We start from the raw sequence: 27022 nt of genomic DNA, 5'->3' as shown, positions 1-27022 counted from the left end.
AAACGTTTAGAGGTCTATGGCTTAAAATAATGTTAACATTAGTTTGGTTAATACCGTGGCTTGGTATGTGTGTGTACCGAGTATTCGGTTACACGTATCTACGTACATGTATTGTAAACACCCTGTATATCCCGTTTACACCCGTGAGTGAATTTTGATCACGCTAAAGCCCATGCACAAAGGCGTTGCAATAGACATCGGATATCCTCAGTTAAAGGAATATTGGTTGCGAGGTAAGTCTCGTATTTGAAGACTTGCTTAAAAGCTCCACACTTGTATTTCCAGTATAACATATATATATATTTTCATCAAACGCATATGAAAAATTACAATAATGTGCCCTCATAAATATATTATTTATTGATTCGGCATTAACTTTGTGGAATGACATGTTGATCTATGTATTAATTTTAAATCAAACACAGATTTTTTGAGTCTACTAAGTTGTATTTTATTAACAAAAACACATAAAAAATTATACTGTGACAATTGTTTCGCCTTGTCAGGGCATTATCAAACGAATGTGAAAATCAAATGGACTACGGTCCTTATGTAGCTATACAATTCTAAGTGACAGTTTTAACACGTGCAGCAATAATTTATGGGAGACAACAGTAGCTAATGGGGGATGTAGGTATGTACCCTTATATTTATTTTCTGGGAAAGGAAGAATTAAACGCCAAATCAATAAATAAGACATGTTGATTATTTAAAAAAACTAAACACGTAATAAACCACTTAAAGAGTTTTATTTTTATTAATTAAAACTTTGATTTTCGCCTGTAGATGAAAATATCTGTAGGTAAGTTTTCGAACCAAGTCGTGTATAAAAATAAAACTCATTAAGTGGTTTATTACAAGTGCTTAGTTTAAAAAAAATGCCCTCATAAAGTTTCTTCCAAATTTCGGCTAAATTTGTTCGATTGGCGTGATTAGCTTTACATAATCGTATCCAAAAAAAAATTGAGTGTCGATTCCTTTTAAAAAGTAGGTTCAATGGTTAAATTTATTAGTTAAATTTTGAGTGTAGAAAATACTAAGATATTTAAATATTAATTTATTTATTTCAAAACATATTGCATACAAAAGTCATTTTGGGACATGGGATGAAGGTTAACATAGCTGTAACACAAATAATTAAGTTAACCAATAAAATTTGAAAGAAAAACAAATTATACACAACTAACCCTGGTAAATATAAAATATAAAACAACAAACGGATATAGTAAAGAGGCATATATAAACATAAGATAAGAATCATGCTTCCTCATTTTTAATATTGAAACATCAACTTAATAGTTTTTTCACTATTATTTTATTTGACCAGTGACCGAGTTTCGTCGTAACTGACATCATCAGACTGGTGGGAGGCTAGACAAAAATGTTTTATACAAAACAATGCATGAGTTGAAAACAATGATTATAACAGGATTTTATATAAATTATTGTATGAGTTGAAACGATGATTATTGTTATTTAATCAGTGTACTATATTAATCATTTTATATAAAAAATGGTAAGGATTTTTAGCATTATTTTTAATAAATATAATTAAAGAAATGCATTTTTGCAGTTATGTTCAAATAATGTAGGGATGAATCTGGAACCGTTGGTTGACAACTTCATCTACCGCACAATATTGTATGGGGCAGTTCGGTGATTTATGAAATGTAAAAAAATGTTTGTTACTTCTTATCGACAGGACTTAAGAATTCATTATTTGTTTTCCAAAAGGTTAAATATAATTTGATCCATGCTTCTGATTATTTTGGAAATTTCCCAAGCGAACGTCTTGATTCCAAAATAGAACTGTGTACACGTTGAACGTTGTCTAAAGCAGCCTTAATAATTGAAAATAGTGTCCTGTCACTGTGTGTATAATTAGGAAAGCACACGCGAGTATTGGTGCTAGCAGGCTAGAGTCTGGCTAGACTAATACCCGTGCTAGGTTCTGGATGTGTTACATAGTGCAAGATACGTGCTAGATAGTGCTGGATAGTGCTGGATACCTACTCAGCGGGAACACAGCTGTTAATCCCGGCTCTAATCGTTTACTAACAAATTGCAATTAATCTTCCTTTAACACCACTCTCCTGCACTCTACACTATGTACCATAAACTTGCGAGCTATTTGCGCAAATTAATATAATAATTGCAAGTGTTTTATTAGGCTGTTATAAAAATAATGAGTAAAATAAAAAGCTGAACTTTTCGTTAGTTGAATGCTTCTTCTTCGTTGGTTAAAATCTGTGATGATTGGTTTGCTTCTTTCATGGTAAGTCTCCACACAGCTCTATCCTCCGCTCGACTCTTCAACTCGGCGTACCCGCTACAGCGCATATCGGAGATAATTTGGTTCATGTAGGTTAAGCGAGGTCGTCCCCTGTAGTTTATGCCTTCGCACATGCCCTCCGCAATCGTAAGAACCAGGCCTGGGAATCTTAAATTATGGCCTTTCTATTTGGCTCGCTGTTTTGTTACTTTAATTAACATCTAGACTCTCAACCCTGCTTAATAATATGTTGTTTCTTATGGTGGAGACTGATCGGAGCATTTCGTCGTAACATCGCTCGCGGCGAACATCAGCGAGCTGTACTGACTGCCTGAATGCTCGCATCGTAACGTGTTACGTTACGACGAAATGCTCCGGTCAGTCTCCACCTTTACATGTTCCGACCAATGTCTCCCCGACATGCGCCTGCAGCACCACATCTCAAAAACGCCTCCAGCTTTAATATTTAATAAAACTAACTAAAACTATCTTACCATCACGCCGCTTCTCCACAGTGGTTGGGAGAGAGAAAAGAACGCCACACCAATCTGTCTTTGCAAACAAACTTCGTCACGTCCACATTCAGACATCTCCTCATACATACACGCCAATTATTATATATTTAAACACACATCATTACAATTGCATAACCCAATGCATAGTTTAAAACCAAAGTTATCACGCTAGGGTAAGTATGGTCAGCCAAACAAAGTACCTACTTTAGTACTCCCAGTGGAGTAAATTTAGTTGAGTACTAATATTAAGCGGTAATATCACCCTAATGGTTTAATAAAGGAGTTTATACGGCGGTTTCATAACATTCCTGCCGGTACTTATCTGCCACTAAATTACTACCGCTAAGTGCTTCATTGTCATATAACATTCAGACGAGATTTATTGAATGCGAGGAGGAAAACAAAATATGCACCTTTTTTGCTGTAAAGCTAAAATACAAATATTGCAACCATGATAGTACGTTCGTTATACTTACATCAATTTATCGCTTATCTCAATTTTTGTCAAAGATATGGCGTTCGTTTGGTATTTTCATGTACATACATAAATAAAAATGTTTGATATTTTGTTAAAAATTCCGCAATTAGCTTCATTAGATATATGGCTGTAAGTCTTTGTAGCTATTGGTTTCGGTTTAGTTCATCTCGAAACGCTTCTGTCCTGTTCACGTCAGCGCTGCAACTCGACGGTGTGGCCACATAGCCCACAGATATTTTTTATTTAAAGTAAAACTTCGATATAACGGACCTCTATTTAACGAAGAAAAATCTGGTCAAATATAAAAAAAAATAAAAAAATAATGGTAATATTAAACATGCCACCGATTGTAGCCAATTTTTAGCGGCCATGATAATTACGTCATACGTCTAGCTTTAGAATTTGAGACTTAATGCCGTCCTACTCTAAGACTGCAATACTGTGCAAATATCAAGTTATCAGTGGTAAGATCACATCTCGATGATCCAATAACATTTATTGACAATTCGTCAGATAACAAAGTTCATCTATATTTTATGCATTTTCGTAATTTTCGAGGGTTCATTACTAAAAAAAAACTCCTAGGAATTTTGTTTACAACATTTTGATTGTGTCCAAACATTTGTTCATAAATCTGAATAATCTCCAATTATAGAAGTTTTTTTAAAAATTATTCTTATTATTATTTTTCTCAATAAAAAGCTTCTTTTCATCTCACTAATAGATGTCTCTAGTGAAGTTCTAGTGATTTTAGAACAATGTTTCAACATTGGTTCATATATATATATATATATATATATATATATATATATATATATATATATATATATATATATATATATATATATATATATATATATATATATATATATATATATATATATATATATATATATATATATATATATATATATATATATATATATATATATATATATATATATAACTTCCAAGAATTTGAATGATGTGGTGGTCAATAATGGGTAGAATTAGTGAATGTTACACGTGTGTAAAGTGATCACTGAAACCAGCTTATGACGGTCTTCATCTTTGATGAGATGTCAAAAAATAATGTGAAATTTTGTTTGTGTTTTTTATTGCTTATCTAAATATGGTGATCACGTAATTGATTTGTTTTAAATACATTTTTTTTATTAAATAATGAGTTTTCGGCTTTAGCGTATACCAATTAGTCCGTTGTATCGAGGTTTTGTTATTTTACTGACACTATACGTTTTTTCATAAATATTAAGTAATGTATCAAATTAACATTTTGTCATGTGGTATCAAATAAATGAGAGCATGAAATTTTATGAGTGCTTTTGTGTGGAAAATAAATTTTGTTTTATTATTTTTCAGTTGCTGAATTTTCTGTCTGGCGTAGCACATAGAAAGGTATGATTTTTAATTAAATACGATTTTAATTACAGAGAATATTAATTTATTCAACTAACTAGCCGTTTCAGGGTTAGGCAGAGAGAATAGAACGCCATATAAATCTGACTTTGAAAACAATGTCCCCCTTTTCCACATTCATGCATGTCCTTATACACAATTGCCGATTATTCCAACTCCTGATTTGACCACTGATAAGTATTTGAAAAACTGGATCATACCAAGTTGTCTTCGGTTATCTTATGCTGATATTATTTTGGGTAAATTAATAGACTGTAGTTTATTTAGTTTTGTTTATAAATACCAGCTTAATATATAAAATCTACAATGACAGTTGTTTCGATGCATTCAGCATCATTATTTATAGACATTTCTTAGCTTAAATATGTTGTATTTTATATAAATGTGTTCATCCTACCTACCTCAGAACAGGTATTTACTATACTTAGAGAAGGTAGACAGTGTCTCATAAAATAAAATAAATAGCTGTAGGTAATTATTAAAATTACATTCACAAAAACTAGAAATCGACTATATCTCAATTTCCTGGTTTAAATTTAAAGGTGACGTTTTACTACGATATCCGAATTGATTTTATGGATTTGACAATCCTTTAAACCTTGAATTGAGCTTAAACAATCACGACGCATACAATTGTTCTAATGTTTGACCTTAAGAATTCATTACATTCTTTTATTGCCAGTTTTGCAATAGGTCTCATGAACTCGAACAATGTACAAAATACACAACCATATTCTCTGAAATGTGATGAGAACCGTGGACAAGGTGATAATAATTACATGCATACATACATATAAGTATCTGGTTTAAACCGAAAATGAGTAGTTATTCTAAATTATGCGGTTTATTTGAATCCAATTGATGCTAATTACATAGCAAAGCAATTTAAATCACGTATCTCTCAAAAGCAAGTGAATTATGTACCTATAAATGCTGATATGGCAATTTCGGAGGAAACTGTCATTTTCCGAAGTGCTGTTTTATATTTTTTCTCTTGTTTATCGAGTTTACATAGTGAGAATATCACAACGCGATTCAAATTTAATAAAACGAAAATCGAAGTATCATAAAGCTCTAAAAATTTTCTTATTATATCATTTATTACGGATGTATGACCGGTTTCAAGAGGACAAATTCGCTAGAAGTGGAGGTCGTAAAACACTTTTTTTTATTCCGATATGGTTTTCAGGATCGATCTTTTGAAACGATTTTACCGTTTGTAAATTGGTCATCGAAACTTTAATCGGAGTTTAAAAAATGCAGAAAAAAGGCGGATGAAACTTTACAGTCAACGGCATAGAATGTGGAAACTACTTTATAAAAGACCCGTGATGGTATCCCAAGATGAAAACAATCACGGGGAGTTCTTCAGTTAAATATTCCAGAGGGAAATATCAGTTAAATGTCCTCTACTTCTTACGATTGGGAAAGGTACAATATGCAAATGCATAAACTACAGAGCATGACTCTGCTTGACCTACATGGACCAATAGAATTGAAGAGAGGAGTGAAGGATGAAGACTGATCATGAAAGAAACAAAATACTTATTGAAAATAATGAAAACCACGAAAAATAAGAAAATGCAAGTGGAAAAATGCCTTTGGCAGGCCAAATGCCAAGCCGTAGAATATATATTAATTATTATCTGTCTTACTCCTCATTTCTGAAGGTTGTGACTCTTGTGGATCCAATAACTCTACTCCAGATATCCCTTGACTACTTACCTTCTGCTGCCTTAACTTGATCAGTCCATCTATGGAGGATCTTCCTCTCCCTCTCTTCCCTTCCAGGCTGTATGATACCGATCACAACTAGTCGTTCCAGGCTACCCTCATTTCTAAATATTAATACTCTCAATCAATAACGATTTAACGACGTTCTTGTTGCAAAATGCTAATCTCCTCTGTCGGTCAGGGTGTGAGGTTAACTGCAGTTTATTTAGGGTCGAAGCCGACCGTCCTCAAAGTGAGGACAGAAGGGATGACATTAGAGCGAGGGCAATCACTTCCAATTTAGTTTATCAAGGAACTCACCCCAAACTATGTACAAACCCTCACTGGCAAAGAACAAGAAATACGAACCAACAAACAACACGAGCAATCTCGGAGATAGCGGTTAGTTAAAGCGTTTAAATCAAATGAAATGACTAAGCCAATAGTTTTGACTAAAACTTTTTAACCAAGTAATTGAAACAATTGAAAAAAAACAAGGATTTGGACACACCCATAATGTTGTGAACAAAAAAAATGACATATTATCAGGTGTCTTCCTGGGTTTATAACCTTTCATATGCTGGTTTAAGTGATCACTTTATACGCGTGTAACATTCACCGTTCTACCCATGATTGACGCTTATATATTTATGACATAATTCATACGAGTTCGCGGCAGTATCTATAGTTGATTTGAGTAAATATTTTATTTGGTTCGGATCCTTTAAAATGTATGCAAGGCCTTAACAGAATTATTTTACATACTGGGAGACGCGTGAAATCTTGATTTTTTTTATAAGGCTTCCAATTTGACCAGGTATTTTTTCACAATATTTTTATTTCCAAGTCCTTATTCACGAATTTTGGTTTCTCCCTACCTGTGCTCTACTGGATTGAGTGATCACTTAACACACGTCTAACATTCACAATTTTATCCATGATTGACAACCTCTCTACTCAATTGATTGATTTGAGTATTTTCTTTATTTTCGTGAGATCCTTTGAAATGAATGCGAATAAATAAAATTACCTCTTTTCAAAAAACGAGTAGGTAAAACGTTTGATGCAGTTTATTGCATCGGAAGTATTGCACTGCCATTGGTATAGCGATATGTGGAGGTATTATGATAATCCACATAACTCTTACATAGCTCTTACATTTCTCTCTTTCGAGATATCTGGGGCATCGTGTGATTGTGACGTCAGCCGAGCGTGAATGAAATCATATGGACCATTATGGCATGCTAATTCTCGTTTGATATAGATAATTGATTACGCGCATCGCTAGTGAATCATTCATTTCAAACCTGTGCTAGAATGATGTTAATGGATGATCTTGATTTCTTCAAAAATTATATGATGGTATAAATATAAAGCATAGCATATAATTATATATATAGAACTTCCAAGAATTTGAGTAGTGTGGTTGTCAATAATGGGTAGAATTGGTGAATGTTGCACGTGTGTAAAGTGATCACTTAAACCAGCCGATGACGGTCGTCAGCCCCGTAAATGCCCAGACTTCCATATTCTTCTTCATCTTTGATGAGATTTCAAAAAATAATATGAAAATAACTCCTGTAATTGGAGATAATCCAGATTTTGTGAACAAGTATTTGGACACACTCAAAATGTTGTGGGTTTCATTGTTTAAAATATTTATATCTGAGTTGTTATGTCTGAGTGGTTTTTATATACAGTAACAAATCGTTAAGTCATTACTTGCTACACAAGGAAACGCAATTTTCTTTTACTATGTATACCATATACAGGTATATCTCTTACATTGTAGATATCTTTCACCGGTATTTGTGTGATATATTCTTGGAATGTTCTGTTTTCAAGCTAATGTAATTTTCTTTCAACTATGACGAGTGATCTGATTTTTATAGATTTCATTTCATTTTTACATTGGAGTGGATGGGATTTCTAAATTTCTTTCCTAGCGGATCTAGCCTACATACTGTACAGTACATTGTCAATTGATTACCGACATTGACTTGTGTGGACACATATCGCTCACTCCTTTCAAGAACGCCATAAATTAAAAAACTTGATTTTTCAGGAGAACGTTTTTTAAGTTTAAAAAAATAATGCAATGTGTTAAAAATAAATATCAAGCCACTTATTGAACTTTTTACCGTGCAACAGACCTTTTTAGGTAAAACCTGAAGGTTTTTTCTCCATTTGAAAAATATTTAGTATATTAAAAAAAATAATTAAACAAGACCTTTTCTTTAAAATGCAAAAACAACACTTTCTGCCCTGTAGCGGGTAAATATTAAGTTAAAAATATGCCTCTTTTGCTGGGATATAGTACATTTTCTGGGCATTCCGAAAACATGCACAACTGAAAATTTACGATTTTTGATTTATGACGTTCTTGAAAGGAGTGAGCGATATGTACATATATACAATACGTTTTATATGTCATATGGTCAGATTTTTCATTATTTCTACTGTTTTAAATTTTAGTTTTACTTGGTAAGTACAATTATTTATTATTTAGAAAAAGTATTTAGCAAACAAAAATTGAAATGGATAGATTTTGCTACAAAATGACAGCTGAATAAATTAATGAAAAAAAGCCGACAGTTATTTTACATACAATCGTAAAGGTATATAACACGTTTCTATTACGTATTTGTATAAATAATATAAATGTATTAATATACATATATACAGCTGGTTAGTTAAATAATACTTTCACAATATATACTTTACATATTAGTACGGAAAAGTATTATTTTAAAAGATCTTTATTAAAACAGTTTTATGCATTTCCGATATCTAAAACTCCTGATCTAACCACTTTCAAGAAAATTAATACTTGATCATGTCAAGTTTTCCTCGGCCTTCTTTTGCTTCTAATACTAATTTACATTCGTTTCACAAATTTGTTTGTTTTAATTTTTAAAAAAAATAATATTTGTATAAAATAAAACATTTTATAAAGAAGACTAGGTTTCTTTGATACAATAATTTCTCCCTTTTTATGGGAGTTGGAATGCCGGAGAATGTTCTTGATTAATTTTTATGAAATAATTTATTGTGAACACGTGTCACTAAATGAAAACTGATTAATATCTGTGTCACGCACCGTTTTTGCAAGCTGTCTAAACGTATATCCGATACCGCGATTCAGCGTTACATAAAAAAATCTGTTGGGCCATCCGGAAATCGGTAATTCAAATATGTTTAACAAATACAGTATTCGAACGACAATTTATGCTTTGATTAAATGATTCAACAGTCACTTCCAGTTTATTAATCCTTTTTTAATTAAAATTTTACTTGGTATAATAACACTATTTCTTAAAATATATCGTGACTCGAGTTTCTATGCATTCAGCATCATTATTAAAAACTAGTGTTAGAAAATAATGCTGAATGCATCGATTTACGAGTCTCAATATATTTTAATGGTTTCATGTATTAACGGTTTAATCAAACATAGAATTTTGAATCTACTAGGTTTTATTTTATTGTTAAAAATTACATAAAAATTTTAATTGTGACAAATGTTTCGCCTAGTTTTGGTATTTTCAAATGGAGTTCTACAAATTAAACGCCAAATCAATAAATAAAATGATTTTAATGGTATTTCCTGTATCAGTCTGATGATGTCGGTTACGACCAAATCCGGTTGCTGGTCAAATAAAATTCATGTGGAAAAAATTACATAAAATTATATTAGTTGTTATTTTACTCTGTATTTACTTTAAGTAAAACTTTATTTAAGTAAAACAGAAAAGAGAAAAAAAATACGGTAGTATTAAACACCAGTGGGGTAGGAAGAGCCGATTTAAGGTTTTGTACAATTATTTCAGTCCCAATACATTTCAGTACATTTATTACCCTTTTCACCTTTTACATTTTTTCCTGCAATTAAAGTTCAAAAACATTTTTAAAAATGTCAGTTACGCTGGCTTGATAATGATTCGTCGCAGTACGACAAACTGGAAAGTGTTTTAAAAGTATGATTGATTTACATTTTCCTTTTATTTAGGTTTTTTCAGTGCCCTGAAAAACATAAACATAGTTGGTAAACCCAATGTACGCTTTTGTAGGGAGGACGAGATACGCAGTGTAAGTTCAGACGATAATATAATAGGTCGTCAGAAACAGTTATACGAAACAATCGAATATTGTGGGATTGTTCTAGTTGTCTTTACTCACTGCTATGCTGTGTCTTAACTAAAGTTCAACTAAAGGTTACGTGAACCTATACTCATTGTAAACTTTAACTCTGTAAAATCATTTAGTATAAAATATTTTTGCTTCACGCGTGCTTATACCCATAAATAATAAATAAATAAAAAAATTCTCTTTTTATCCCTGCCCTAATCCGATACATAAATTTCTATTTATTAAATTACTACCGTTCAGAATCCCATGTGATAAAATCAATATAAATGCAGTGAGCTTCATTACGCTTGACAACATTTTTAACGACAATTTTGACGAAATTTATATTTATATATAAACTTAGATAAACTTCATGATTTGTGCACTTCTTTATACTTTCGATAGTTTAGAATACATTTCTGTAGAAGTTAAATTTTTGTTGTTGTTGAGTTTCTTAATGTTAATGTGGCTAGTTTCCATAACTACTGATGTTCTAACCAACAAGTATAAATACTGATTGAATATGTAAATAAGTTCGTATTTCCACCTATTTGTGAGAACACGTGTAGTTTTCGAAACTAGTTGTGTTTACTTTAATACACTGAAAAAATTGCTCTTTCATTAGTGTTTTATTTTTACATTCTAATCATCAAACATATTATTCCACAAAAGGTAGCCAAATAAAAAAATAATACAGCTTAATATCTGAAGTGAAATACTGTAAAATAGATATTGAGTTGTTACAGAGTAGGGAATTTCTCCATTTAAAAGCTTTTGATAATATTACGAAACTGAATTGACAAGAAACATTTGTATCTTCTAGAATAGTTTTGTCATACAACATACAGTATAATTCGAATTTTTCTAGACTGGTTTTGTCATGCAAAACACAGTATTATTCGAAATCTTCTAGAAGGGTTATGTCATATAACAAACAGTATTATTACAAGAGTTTTGTCATATAACATACAGTATTATTCGAAATTTTCTATAGAGAAGGGTTTTGTCATATAGCACACAGTATAATTTTCGTGTATCTTAGCTTATGTCAGGAGTGCCGCCTCGGAGTCCTCATCAGTGTTGTATAATGAGATTAGGATGATAAGCTCCGAGACAATTCCTTTGAGGATCCTCTCTCGAGAAGGGCTCTCGCCGTCTCGGTCTGCATCCAATACACCTCCACGCAGATTTCCCCGGGCGCCAGCAGTGCCACACTTCTGTGTTTATTCTGAAATTAGCATCGTCATGTCAGGAGTCGGAACCTTCCGCTCAACTGGCGGCCCGGGGGCCATTCCTTTGATGAAAAAATACAAATATTTTTCGTGAATTCGGTTCCGTAATGATATAAAACCCTTTAAAAAAAATAATTTTCGGTAACACTTACGTAATTGATATTCTAGTCTTAACTACGGTTAGTGAGATAAAATAATGCGTTCAAAACATATGCCTCTGTTTTCTCATTGTCACAATGCAATATGTTATTAAAAAAATAAAAGTTTTTCGTGTGATGTCTATAGTTCCTATATTCTGAATTGTTCATAAAAACTCACAACAACATTTAAAGATTTCTCTAAATAAATTTTAATATGGTTTTTTAACCACATTTATTTTTGGTACTTTTTCCAACCGGTTTCGACAAGTACCTTGTCAACTTGAGGGATGGGTGTGTACATAAATGCATTTATTATAAATTATATATAACTTCGACTTTGTTTTTGAACTACTTTTATTTTTGATATTTTTTTCCAACCGGGTTCGACAAGCATCTTATAATCTTCAGAGATGGATATGTACATATCAGAACACAAAGTTGGTGTTTTATTTTTTAAATACAAAAAGCTTTTTAATAGAGAAATTCCCCACTTTGTTCTATTTCTTAAAACCTACTGTGACATGCATGAAGGGATCAATAAACACGCGACACAATTGATTTTGAGAAATAGTGGTATTTCTTTTTCTATGCGTATCATATCAAGTCTCCCTGATGTCAACTATCGCTTTAGAGTAATTGCTCTTGTCTTGGGCAGCTCTAAATAGCACCTCGACGGTTTTAATCCCCGTCCAATCTCGTAAATTCAGGAGTTGTATTAACTAATTGAAATTGAAATTGAAAATTGATAGATATTACTACAAAGTGACTGCTATATCAATGGATGAAAAGTAAAATTTGTGTCTTTACGTATATTTTATTGAATATACATATGTTCATTTTATATATACTAAACCATATCTGCTACCTGAGTGAAGTGTATGGAGTCCACAAACTGTCTCCAGGCTTTTCTGTCGGCTGCCAGCTCCTTTGCATCCTTTCAAGTCAGATCCGCGTCCCGAAGTTCTGACGAGAACTGCCGACGAATTGTCACCAGTTGTTAAATTTATTTTATATTATGTATTATATTAAAACAACTAGAATATTTCTTTGGGGTCAAAATTATTACTTCTAGATTAGATGAAGCGAAGAAAATTCTAATAAAACTTTACTATTGTAACCAAGCACAGAAAATGTCTATAGTAAAAGTTGAATTGATTCTCTCATCACTATGTAGCTTAGTAAACACATTTAACATCCATTCTCTCAACTACTTCCAATCTTACGACATACTACAGTCTTAACATTTTTATTAAGCTAATTCTGGCCCTAAGGTTGCCCATCCCACAATTCAAATAAGCTCTGTTTCTATGAAGACTTTGTGAGACACAAACGATCGTGTCAGTGTGTTGACCCTAATTTCGTAGACGTAGAGAAGCAAATGAATATCAGACAATTAACAAGTATTTCTTAGAAAATTTGGTTACGACTTAATCTTAGCTAACAACGTATTATCACATTTCGTGGTCCTTAAGTGTTTAAATATTTAGAGCCAAACAATTCATATTGTGTATTAATTTAAAAATAAAAGTAGTGTGTATTTTATTTGCGATTGTTTTATGAATCTAATGTTTGACTATCTGTTTTAATATATGACGTTTTTATTACTGTAATTTCAGTCTTTGGGTGACGTATCACAGCCCGTTGTGAATAATTTAAAATTTACTTCTGTACATATTTGTAATGAATTTGGCATTCTAAGACCGATTTGGAAAATTATGTTTACATTGTTCAATTATTTTGTTTTTTGTTTACTAAATAGAAGTAAACTTTAAATTTATCTACAATACGTTGATAATGTTTTTGTAATACAACTTTGGTCATCGATTTCATATGAATGTTATCGTTTTAACTACGTAGTATAGACAACCTTAAATTAACTTATTAATTAACGTATTTGGTACAAAATAAATGCTAATGGTTATTTTTTGGTAACTTTAAAATTTACATTACCAAAATTCAATAGTTGACAGGTTATAGTCTTGTAGTTGGTGTTGTTGACTGAAAGATTTTAGGTTCGAGGGCATTTTATAAAATTTGATAACTATTTTTAATAATAAGTCGCATAGGCTCACAAAATATTGTAAAATACAAATATTTGTGTATGTTATAAAAACGCATAAAATTTAAATAAAAGAGGTTCGAACTAAAGTTGAAGTTAATACAGTCCGTAGTCAAAACGTTAATTGACGCATAGAAACGATGCCGTGGTGTGCATGCAGATTTTTCAAATTTAAATGTTATTTTTGTAGTGAATTTTATAAAATGCAAGGTATTTATTTATGAAATGAAAATTAAGAAAATGTATAACTTTACCTTATATTCTTAAGGTAATTTTATTAAAAAAATAACGATTAACATATTCATTTCGAAGGATAAGAGAGCGCCGTGGGAGATTGGAAACGGAGGATAAAGGGGTTAAAAGAAAACCGGCATCGCGGAGTCTGCGGGGAAAGCATTCCCTAATATTTATCGATTTGGATATGTTCAATGAATAATTCAGTGCACTTTAATTTTTACCAAAATGTCTACACTCTCGATGTTAGGTTAGGAGAAATCGGTTTGTGGAGCGTAGTGGCTCTAAGAAATCCATTAGATATATTTTGTATTAAATTTACAAAATGCTAAACTTATTAACGTTGTTTTTTACGTGAGAATGCAGTTCAAACGACTGAACTAAATTCATAAGTAAATGAAACTTATTTGGTTGATTCAATTTTATTTTCATGTTTATGAATTGCTGAATTTATTAATATAAATAAAATATTAATATAAAACAAAACGGTGAACCATGACTATTTTAATGTCAAATTATAAGTTGCAAAAAATAAAAATCATGTTCTCAGACGTCTCCCAGTATAGAAAATAACCCGGTTAGGATCTTGCATACGTCTAAATAAAAAGATCCCTGGTAAATAAGAGTTTTCTCAAATTAACATGAAAATAAAATTGAATTTATTAGAATAAATAAAATATTTTTTCCCATATTCTGAATTCAAATTATAATTTTAATAATTTTTTTGGATAATTTATACAGCGCCATTTTCAAAAATACTGCCTTAAGGACGCTCAAACAGATATGGATTATGATATGAAAATAATAATGATACATAAAAAATATTGAATTAAGAAAGTCGTCAATCGGTTAAATCAAGGGTGGCGAACCCTCGGCCCGCGGTTATATATAAAAATATATAGGGTCATTCAGAATATATATTTTGAATAATATTTTTAAAATCAATCAAGTTTCTGTAATTATATGAAAAGCATATATTCTGGTGAAAAAACTCAAATCTCACAATAAATGGCCGTTGATAAACTGGTTTTATTTAAAATAAAATTGTTAATAAAATGTTGATAAGCTTTAAGTGATCGAATCCAAAAATCGAATAATGACTTATTTTGAAAAATTCAGCATTCAACTTACTTTTTTAAATTGATCGCCCATGTCTAGTCCCTGATAATATAATGCATCATTTTATGAAAGTTAATAGTGACCGAATGATTGTATTCGATAGAAGAAAGAAAGTTTTATGACTGTTAATAATATAACGCTGGCAGTGAGGTATTAGCATATTTTATTTTAAAAGTAATTTGTATGAGCATCGCAACCAGTTTACAGTGGACATGGTGTGTTAATCATAATAATGAGAAAGTGAAATTAACATCTTTTTGCAGATTGAATGTCAATGCCATTTTAGATATAAATTTAATAGTAGTAGCACCTGTATTCTCCGTGTCATTAAACATTAAATAGTATGTATTTTAACGATCATGAATTACATTTTGTATTTTTTTCTGACACTAGATATTTTAGATAGTATTTCTTTAGCTTGTCACAATCTTTTTGAAATGATCAGTAAATAATGTCTAACTTAATTATCATTATTATTATAAAAAAAACACTTGAATATACCACTTTAATGAGTTTAATTTATATATACGACTAGTTTCAAAAACTAAAACTTAAAAATTAAAACTTAATAATTAAATATAACTTGAAATTATTTTTTAAATTACTTAAAATTAAATGAATTAATTTTAAATAATTAAATTAATTGGTAATTTAATTGTTTTTACTAGAAGATGAAAACATCTGTGAGTTTTTGAAACAAGTCGTATATAAAAATAAAACTCATTAAAGTGGTATATTCAAGTGTTTAATTTAAAAAAAATAATCAACATGTCATTCCACAAAGTTAATGCCGAATCAATAAATAATATGTCTAAATTATATTCCGTTTGGCATTGCTATACTAATTTTAAAAAAATGTTTGAAGTGATACTATTTATTTCATTATAATAAATGAAATATGTATGGTAATAAAATTTCTTTAAACCATAATGTTCTATGTACAAAAATCCTGCATTTGTTAGACTTCAATAATTATATCTCCGAAATGAACTCATCGCATGAGAATTGGTATTTTACCGTTCGAAAGAAATAATATATCAAAAATTAATCTACATACATGAACGTAATAATATTACATGCGATTAATAAACGCGACTTCAACATTACAGTACACGGTGCAACCAAAGTCATAGCCATACCACGTCTAAAGAAGTCAAGAATGTTTTCAATTTATTTGTTTTATTGATGCATTAGTATTTTATTCCAAATCATTAGCAAGGGAAGAATTTTATAAACATTTTATAAAGGTCTCTGCTAATAAAAAAATACCAATTCAACTATAAATGGTGTCGAGAACCGACGAAGAAGGTATCAATTGAAACATAAAAATTACTTCAGTAATTCGAAATGTTTGGTGGCCAATCAGGGGTAAAATGATGAATGTTACACTGTATAAACAAATGACTTGTAAACTGTAAATAATACGACTTCTTTAGTCAATAATGTAGAAAATTAGAAATAAGTAAAGCAAGTAATACAGATTTACTTACCCATAATAAACAACCAATTAAATTTAAATGCAAGCCCGCTTTTGAATATATTCCCATTGTGTATCTTTTATCTTCTTTCTTTCTCACTTTCAAAATATAATGAAAATAACATTTTTATACAAAAAGAGACCGTAGCAATTTCACTCTAGTCTACATTTGACCTGATGATGAAATGGTTATTCCGGAACCGGAAGTTGTTGAGTAGTTTTACACAAAGTGAAAACATGCATGATAAGGAAAGTATTTTATTACCATACAGCAAAGTTAACAATGCTTTAATTATACAATATATAAAATACAAAGTCTACATATATTGAGATTTCAATATCAATATTTTTGATGTTATGTCTATTTATTTTTTACTATAAATTGCAATTTTTTTGGTATATTTAAAATGAGAATAAGAAAGGTGTTATATTTGTTGTGAGACCGTGTACAAATTAACCAGATGTTTGGATAATTAAAGCGTTCATGTATAGCGGAAACATTTTCCTCGCAAATGGACCAAGTTTAGAGATAAAGTACTTGTCATTAAGGTGGAACCGTTAAAATTCACGGCCATCAAATGCCTTTAGGGCAAGCACCTAACTGTAATGCTATGCTTTGGGCACGCTACACGTGTGACGGTCAATGTAAGACAACATTACTATTAATATTAATACTATTTATGATATCAGACATTGGATTATTCACCCAACGGATGAGATGTCAACTTGATATGAAATATGTATGATTTTTCCCCTTTTTTAAGAAAGAAGATGGAAATCTGAGCATCCCACCATGATCACTTTATACACGTTCAACACACTCAACAAAACATTCAACTTTCTACTCATGATGACAACAACAGTACTCTAATTTCGGGAGTTATATATATGCTTTAATTTAACCTTCTTTCAAATGTTACTTCTTCGGCACCATCTGGTCAAAATATAAGTTTTAAAAATTTAGGTGTCTCTGTTAAATAATTCGGGAAGAATTTTACACACATACATTTCATAAAGGTGTCTGCTAGTAAAAAAAATGCCAACCATAGATGTCCTAAGCCCTGTAAATAATACTAGATCATATTATATGTTATAATATGGTCTAGTATTATTTTATACTGTGTATTAAATGTTAAAATTAAACACTGATTTTTAGAGTCTAAAATTGTATTATATTGTGAAAAATATATAAAAATAGATTTTGTGACAATTATTTCGCGTTGTCAAGGCATTTTCCAACTAATGTGAAGATTAAATGGACTGATGGTCCTTATAAAGCTATACAATTATGACTTAAATTTTGAAAATCCTGTTTAAAAATACCTGAGAAAAAGTAAATCAATCTATGTGATTTCATTTTTTCATGAATTGATTCGGCAGTCACTTTGTGGTAAAAACCTATCCATTTTTATTCATTTTATTTATTTATTAAATACCACTTTTTCTTAAAATCTACTGTGCATCGAAACACGTGTCACAGTAGATTTAAGGAAAAAGTGGTATTAACTATGTTTTTTTTTCGATTGTGGATTTTTTCAGCTGTAATGATGTTTTTTCAAAAAAATAATGTAGACTGACTTATCCATTCGGATTAGATTAATTGTGATATACTGGTACTAGGTAAACTAAAGCTCCCGCATCCTTGGGTTAAAATAATCTGAATTATTTATTCAGACAATGCGAGCAAACTTTAGTAATATGTTCAAACATCTGTTGGAATGTCCTCTGAGTAAAATCTAGTTAAACTTTCCAAGAACTTCGCAAAGAGTTCGCCTTTTGGCCTCGCCAGATAAATGCGAGTTTATCACGAATCCCAGATTAATCTCTAAAAAATCAATACGACCATCTCGCGTTTAACGTTAAACTAGATTTACGTTTGATCGAGTGAAGTAAAAAAACATTAGCTCCAGTCAAACTTGGGCATAAAGTTATTTTGTTTATCCGTTCATGCCTTATTTTTATGCAAACATTTTTTCGTTTTTACAATTTAAATCAAAGCCAAGACGCTTCAAACTGTATTGCGGCATTTATCACTGCGGTTCAATCACAAACATATCATGTGGCTATATAAACTCGATGTAATTCCAATAAATAGAAGGTACAACACTGCATAGAGCAATATATTAAATTTATCTCGATTTATGCAATATGTGAGTTTTAATTTGCAACCTTTCAAAGGTTATCGTATAATAAGCGTATCTTTTTTTTACGGAAGTCAGTAATGTTGTGACGTATTGCGTTTCTATCGTTTTTATGTCGCAACACTGCACGATATGACTGTGATCGAGTAGACGGTTAAACAACGTACATATGTAAAAAGTGTTATAAGCCTTATATCCACAAATATAAATTACAGTGGAACCTCGAAAATCCAAACTAATTGGGACTGTGGCCTGTTCGGATTTGGAAATGTTCGGATTAGCCGAAAAATTTGTGATGCAGTACATTTTTAGTACTTTACACTGAGTTTTTTCTTGTTCGTGTAGCTCTAAAGTTAATAAAGTACTACATGTATGACGTTGTTTGTTTTAAGGAATATGTATATTTTTGCATTTAAAAAAAAAAACATTTCAATCCAATATTATAGTACTTGAGTAGCAATACAGGTGAAGTATTGTTTACTTTATAGACTTTTCAATAATTTAAATACCAAATTAGGTACATTAGTTTGAAAATGCCATAACAAGGCGAAACAATTGTCACAATATAAATTTTTATGTGTTTTTAATAAAATACAACTTAGTAGACTCAAAAAATCTGTATTTGATTTATAAATTAATTATTTTTTTGACATCTCATCAAAGATGAAGAAGAATATGGAAGTCTTGGCATTTACGGAGCTGACAAACGCCATAGGCTGGTTTAAGTGATCACTTAACACACGTGTAACATTCACCAATTCTACCGGATTTCCCAGACTTCCATATTCTTCTTCATCTCTGATGAGATGTCAAAAAAAATAGTTTGAAAATAACTCCTGTAATTAGAGATTATCCAGATTTTGTGAACAAGTATTTGGACACACTCAAAATGTTGTAAAAAATAATTCATAAATTAAAAAAATCAAATAAATTAACGAATAATTTAATGTTTATGAAGATTGGTTTTGTGAAATAGCAGGGCTTTTCAGTTGAGGTAATGCATTGTTCCTGAGCGTAATATTCCTGTTCTCCATGGAGAATATTTTGGGTTGAAATACATTTTCAATGCTTGTATTTGCACATCCTAAGGACTAATTACTCTATAATGAACAGTTCATTAAATGAACCAGAAATAACAATCGTGTCATACACATTGGACAAACTGTTTATGACAAAATAATTATTTGGAAACAAGAGTATAATATTCATTTGGAGTGGAAAATAATGTTTCCAAAATATAATTTTTTAATTGGTAGTCTATAATAATTTATAATTAAGTCATTCATAATTGTAACGTTATTTATTTTCAGTTGAATTTATTTATTTTTAGTCGATGAGGGTTTTTTGGCCGTTATTGTCAAAGTTTTACGTATCGATAAATGCCTTATTTTTAACCTTTTTTTATCTTCTTTACATTCTTTTGACATTTATTTACAGGGCTTTACAGGACTTATGACCTGCTATAGGCTGGTTGATTAATCAATTTATAAACGTGCAACATTAACCATTATACCCACGATTGACAACACACTATTCAAATTTTTGGAACTACTAGTTATATGATCAATCTCATGACACACTACATTTGAGTTCATAACAGCCATCTACGTTAGATTGAGAAAGGTTTTATTTAACAGAGACCCTTTTATTTTTACATATATAAGATTCGTGGTTCGGGTTATTTTTACACACTGAGAAACGCCTGAAAATATAATATAATATTTTTTATTAGGCTTATAATTTGACCAGTTATTTTTATTCACATTTGATTGTGTCCAAATACTTTAAGTTTAAAAATCTGGGTTTTAAAGTTTGAAAAAAAGTTAAAACAACCCCTTAGTAGAGAAAATCCAGATTTCTGAACGAGTATTTGGACACACTCAAAGTCTTGTAAATCTTATTTATTTTTATGAATTTAAATTATAAACTTGCTTAATATCAGGTATATTATTAACGAAATAAATGAAGGTATTGTTATCATCACGAATATTCGTGTCGCATGCAAAAGCGTTTAGATGTAATGTATAATTGTATATTATTTTAAAGAAAATTGCAATAAATAACGATTGGTTTTGAGAATATTTTTACGTAATATTTATCATCTTCAAAGATGACATAAAAAAAGAAGATTGTGCTCATCAACAAACTAATTAAAGAAAACAATAAAACACTAAAAATAGTTGGAAAAAAATGTAAAAATCGTAAAAATTACTTCGAAAACATCCTCGTTGCATAAGCTTTCGAAAAAGGTATAAAATTTATATTTTTATTAGAAAAACACATTGAAAACTAATTTTAATTACTACAGAAAATGCGCTGGCTATTTCTTACGCTTTCCTTGGATTGTTTCACTTTTGTTTAGTGACCAATTTGTCATTAATAACACCCATTCACACATTGGCAGAAAATCTGCGTTAGGAAGGAGTGGTAGCATATCTCAATAGACATGAAGTATATGAAAGCGGTTAGATCAAAGCAAAAAAAAGTGGTTAAAAACAAAGTTATAAATTTATATTATAAAGTTTTATAAAATGTTCCACAAAGTATCTGCAAAAAAACCGTCCTGGAACAGTGGTTTTTTAATTATTTTATATGATTATATTTTTGGGTAATCCTCTTGCGGTATTGCATAAAAACTCATTCGTTTCTGTAATACCTCGGTGTAAGTCTTGTGTCATTGTATTTCTGAGCAGAAAGTGCACAGGAACACTTCAGGTTGCACAAATGCACCTCTAACGTCGCGCGTCTTCAGTCGGTGCCGGTAGCAATGTCTGCTGCATTGCGGTGAGACTTGGGAACTCTCATGCACCTAGCTTTGTTGTGAAACTCAATGGTATTTGCCTGTGCAGTTTGCAGTTTGCAGCTTGCAGTTTACACTTGTAACACAGTAATATCAAATTGTCAGGATGGATGCTAAGTAAACTGAAGCAGTAATAGTAGAAACTCGACATAGAACTGTTGGCCATTTCCATAATCTCAGCGACATTTTTCGACACTTTACACACTCTAACGTTCATTATTCAAAGATCCTTAAAGCCTTATGTTATCATATATTGTTATATTTATTGTTGTCAACATATAAAATATTACATATTAGCACCTAAAAATATACATCTGCTTCAAAGTTCGATGAGAAATTAACTTTCATTGTTTTATTTTAGCTGAAAGAGAGTAAAATATTTTAAATTATTTTTAAAAGTTCCTTAACTAGGGATGATGTAAATACCAAGACTTCCATATTCTTTATCTTCTATGTTGAGATGTCAAAATGTATATTATACACTCTCAAATAGCGCGTAGTTACATACAACTTTTAGTGACTCACAAAACAGAAAAAAATATAAATATATTTTTTAATTCAGTTTATTGAATTATACTCCTTCAGTGGATAGCTTTCAAAAGCCATGGAAATAATAAATTTGGTATTTAAAAAACAAAATAAAATAAATATTAACCTTATTATAACGATCACTTCCCTTTCGGTAGAAGAATGCTTGTGCCATATATCGAATAGTGAAAATACGCTGTAGAAAGTATAATAAAGTGTAGGTTATGTTTAATTTTACAGTATTGTGTTGTATCTTCAAGGGATCCGTATCTATCTTCATAAAAATTTCACTTCAAGTGAATTCCGTTCAGCGTATAAACAACCTTACGAATGTAGGGTAAATTGGGGCTACTTCAATATGATTTTATTCCAGATCAGTTTGGGTGCAAATCAATTCTTAGTAGAATTATAAAATACATAATTCAAGCCAATAAATTAACATTTTGATATCTCAAAAAATATGAAAAATAATATGGAAGTCTGGGTGTTTATGACCTATCGTAGGCTGGTTAAGTGTATCACTTTACACACTTTACATTCACCATTCTACCTATGATTGAGAACCATACTACATTTTTTTTAGGAATTCCTTTATATGTCATTAATCTCACGATACTGTACATATATGAACACTAAAGTAAAAGACAGAACTGGGTGGCTGATGGCTTTTGAGATGTGGTGCTACAGGCGCATGTTGGGGATTCGTTGATTGGAACATGTAGAAAACAGCGAGGTTTTTAGTAGATCGGGCGTGTCTAGTTGCTTACTAAATAAAGTAACACAACAGCGAGTCAAATGGGTAGGCCTTAATATAAAAAACCCAGGCCTTCTTCTTACGATTGCGGAAGGCACGTGCGACACAAACTAGAGGACTACCCCGCTCAACCTACATGGACCAAATTATCTCCGAAATGCGTTGTAGCGGATACCTCGAGTTGAAAAGATGAGTTGAGGATAGAGGCGGATGGAGACTGTTCATGAAAGAAGCAAATCAATCATCACATAGATTGTAACTCAGGAAGAAGAATACTTCAACAAGACCAATACAATTCAAGCCACCTATTTTTTTTCATTGCTCAGAATTCGTCGGCAGTTTTTGTCAGAACACCGGTACGCGGACCTGACTTGGGAAGATGCAAGGGAGCTGGCGGCCGACAGAAAACCATAGAGACAGTTTGTGGACTCCGTATGCTTCACATAGGGAGCGGATATGGTTTAATGATTTTTTTCCTGTGGCATAATCGCGTCCACAAATAAGGCTCACATTATCCAGCGTCTAAAGTGACCCTGCTTTACACTACGTACTACGTAAAAATGTTTGGATACATGTCGCCTTCAGACGCCTATGTTCGCGTTCTGTGAGAGATAACTGGCATACCCAACTTTTGCGAGAATGTGTGCTTGTCAGATCGTGAAATTGAAAAAAAATCATTCACTCTGTTAAATATAGATTCCGAATAGTTTATAAATACTCACCAAATGGACGTCTTTTTACACTTTCATGAATTCAATGGATTTCGATGCGATTTTCTCTTATGAAAAAATAATTATCGACAATAATTATCGAACAAGATTCGTTGGTAAAATATGCATACATGTTCTATGATTGATATATCATCCTCAACAATTACAAAATAAATATATTCAGAGAAGAAAATTCACCAACAATTATGTATTATTAATTTTATAAGTGGTTTAAGTTTCTATTTTTACCGCCGTATCTCATTGAATATTCAAATAATTCGAAAAAAAAGTCTAATATAAATCATTAAATTTCTTGAATGCTTTTTGCAGATACTTTGTGGTACATTTTACTATTTAAAACTTTATAAAATAAAACTAGAACTTTGTTTTTAACAATTTTAATTTTTGGTACTTTTCTCCAACCGGTTATGACTAGAACCTTGTCATCTTTAGGGATGTAGGGAGTACATGTCCATGATAAGGTTCTTGTCGAAACCAGTAGGAAATAAGTATTTATAATGAAAAGTAGAAAGAAAAATAAAGTTTTATTTTACAAAATCCTAAAATGTTTGAAGGTTTTTACGAATAAATCAATCAGTAGAGAACGCACGAAAAACTTTTGTTTTTTAAAACGTATTGTGTTGTGACATTGAGAAAACAGAAACATACATATGTATAGTACACATTACTACATCTCAGTGAACGTAGTTAAGACCAGAATGTCAATTATGTGACACGTTCAAGTACAGGACGACAAGAAACTTGCTGCGCTATATTTCTTAGAAAATACGAAAGTAAAAAATAAAATAGAAATGAATTTGCGTTTTTGCTAATCGCCTTTGCAACATTAAATCCGTGTTATAATTAAAATAACATTTTATTATGATTTTTTATTAAGGTGTTTTTTTGTTAATTTCATTTCCTACAAAAAAAAATTCAGTAACATCACGCCACATTTCTGCGAGGGTAGGCAGAGAGAATAGAATGCCACATCAATATTTCTTTGCATGCTGCTCCTCATTATCCGCCGATTATTTCGATTGCTGAGCTGACCACTTTCAAGTATTTGAACAAATTGATCATGCTTAGTTTTCCTCGCTATTCCTCTGCTTTTATTTCCAACTATATTTGCCTAATTAATTAAATAATATGATCACAAATTTGTATATTTTATAAAGCGACCTGAAGGGCATTTTCCTGTAATAAAATTATGTATAGTAAAGCCAATACAATATGCATTATTTATTTGTAACGCTTAATTTGATCGCCATAGGCTGGTTTCAGTGATCACTTTACACACGTGTAACATTCACACACATTTGAGTTGTCAAAAAAATTATATGAAAAAAGGCGGTGTCCAGAACTTCTACATCATCCTGTCTTCCTGACATTAAGTTCATAAAATTCATATCACTACCGTGATTCCATTATTCCTTACGGTCGACCTCTCGCGAAAGTGAAAACAATAATGTTTCTTCATACATAATGCGTAACATATTATAGTTCATCTTATATTTATCATTATTTGCACATTCATACGTATGAGTACTTGTATATCAATCATGACTTGATTCTTAAAAATATTTATTTAAACCAACCTAGGTCGAAGCGGCTAATTATTAAAAATAGGAATCAAGTTGTGGTAGAGTGAACTCTAACCTAGAGACTTTGATAATATAACTACAACCTTAGTTTAAAAAAATCAATAAATTTTAAAGTGACAGAAAATCACTGGAAACCATTAGCTTGACTGCAGGAACCATACATAAATTCATATTATTTAACTCCTTACCTCTAATAGCTTTTTTCTTTTCAAAACCATACATTTATTGATGTATTTATTTCGAAGAAAACATATTTTTTCAATACATAAACGGCTTTTTAAACAAAAAATGCTATTATTTTAAAGTTTACCTGGGTTTAAAGATAATTAAGCTGCGGGCTATTATTTATCTCACCTTAATCATCTGAATAAACATATTTATCTTCATCTTCTTCTTCAAACCGCACGCGATGGTGCATAAGGCATTGCATCATATAAACGCAGTGTTATCTTGGTAGTTAACAATTGAAAGAAAGGTGATCAGCCTTCCGCTTCGGGAACCAGTTCAGGGTAATATTGAACAAATCATAGAGTGAAAAATCATTCATGTTTATTTGATCCCCCCCCCGTCCTGGGAATCTAACTCGGGACATCGAGTACGGTAGCCAAGCGTGCTGACCTCTTTTTTTGTACCCTTAAGATGAGAATGAATATCTTAATACGAATAGCTTTTTAGTAAGGTGTAATCCAGCATATGTTAATAAAATTCGCATACATTGAAATTGTCTTCAGAGGCCTTTTAAAAACATATTTATTATTTTGTTTGTGGTTATAATAACTGCGGTGAACGTTTCATTGTTTACCTTTGTCGCATTATCAGGTGTTTTAGTGCAAATAAATAACTTTAAATCTAGAAATCTGGTGGATATTCTTTTAACGTATCGTACCGGCCCATTAGCTCAGTTGGTTAGAGCGTCGTGCTAATAACGCGAATGTCGCGGGTTCGATCCCCTCATGGGCCACATTTTTTTGAAAAAGGTCATCGTTCTACGAAAAAAAAAATTGAAATAGTGTTTTGTAAAACACGGAAACGATTTTATTACTTTACGATAATTATGTATGTATAATTTTTATTATTCATTAGAATTTTACTTGTGTATTTTAAACACACTAACACACACATACTCACACCCTGACCCACCCACCCATCCACAAACATACACACACACACATACACACACATATATGCATATTTACAGGTACCATATACTTTTAAGGTTTGTAATTCGATGATCGTACCATTTAAAAAATTTTAGGAAAAATAATAATGATGCAAATTTTGAGATGCCTTTAACATTTTTTTTTATACTTTCCAATAAAGCGTGACACAGCATATATTAAGTCGGAATATTTAAAGAAATATTTATTTCAACCTTTCTTACTTGTTTATATTGTAAACAACCTTGTGAACACCTACAAGTGGGTAAGCATTTTAATCAATATGATGAGTACAGTGTACATATCGCTCACTCCTTTCAAGAACGTCATAAATAAAAAAAAACTTGATTTTTAAGGAGAACGTTTTTAAAGATTAAAAATAAAAACAGTGTATTAAAAATAAATATCAAGCCACTTATTGAAGTTTTTACTGTGCAACAGATCTTTTTAGGTAAAACCTGACTGTTTTTTCTCCATTTAAAAATATTTAGTGTACTTAAAAAAATAATTGAACAATACCTTTTCTTCAAAATGAAAAAAAACAC

The 27022-nt window shown here is 31.0% G+C and overlaps 1 protein-coding gene and 1 non-coding gene across 2 annotated transcripts in view; both read left to right on the top strand.

Annotated features, from left to right (window-relative positions):
• Positions 1–27022, top strand: part of LOC148311376 (uncharacterized) — a 97311-nt gene that overhangs the window by 37524 nt on the left and 32765 nt on the right. Inside the window, exon 2 of the mRNA XM_088256691.1 lies at positions 4625–4660. The gene's annotated coding sequence lies outside the window, so the exon portion shown is untranslated. The remainder of the gene's footprint in view (positions 1–4624; positions 4661–27022) is intronic.
• TRNAI-AAU (transfer RNA isoleucine (anticodon AAU)) lies at positions 26208–26281 on the top strand. The gene has a single exon. It is a non-coding gene; the product is annotated as a tRNA-Ile (tRNA).

This window comes from Brachycentrus maculatus, unplaced genomic scaffold (genome assembly GCF_059751285.1).
Source record: "Brachycentrus maculatus isolate JH-2025_06_01 unplaced genomic scaffold, ASM5975128v1 h1tg000065l, whole genome shotgun sequence".
NCBI lineage: Eukaryota > Metazoa > Arthropoda > Insecta > Trichoptera > Brachycentridae > Brachycentrus > Brachycentrus maculatus.
The sequence above is the reverse complement of the archived record's forward strand: the minus strand, read 5'-3'. Positions and strand labels throughout refer to the sequence as shown.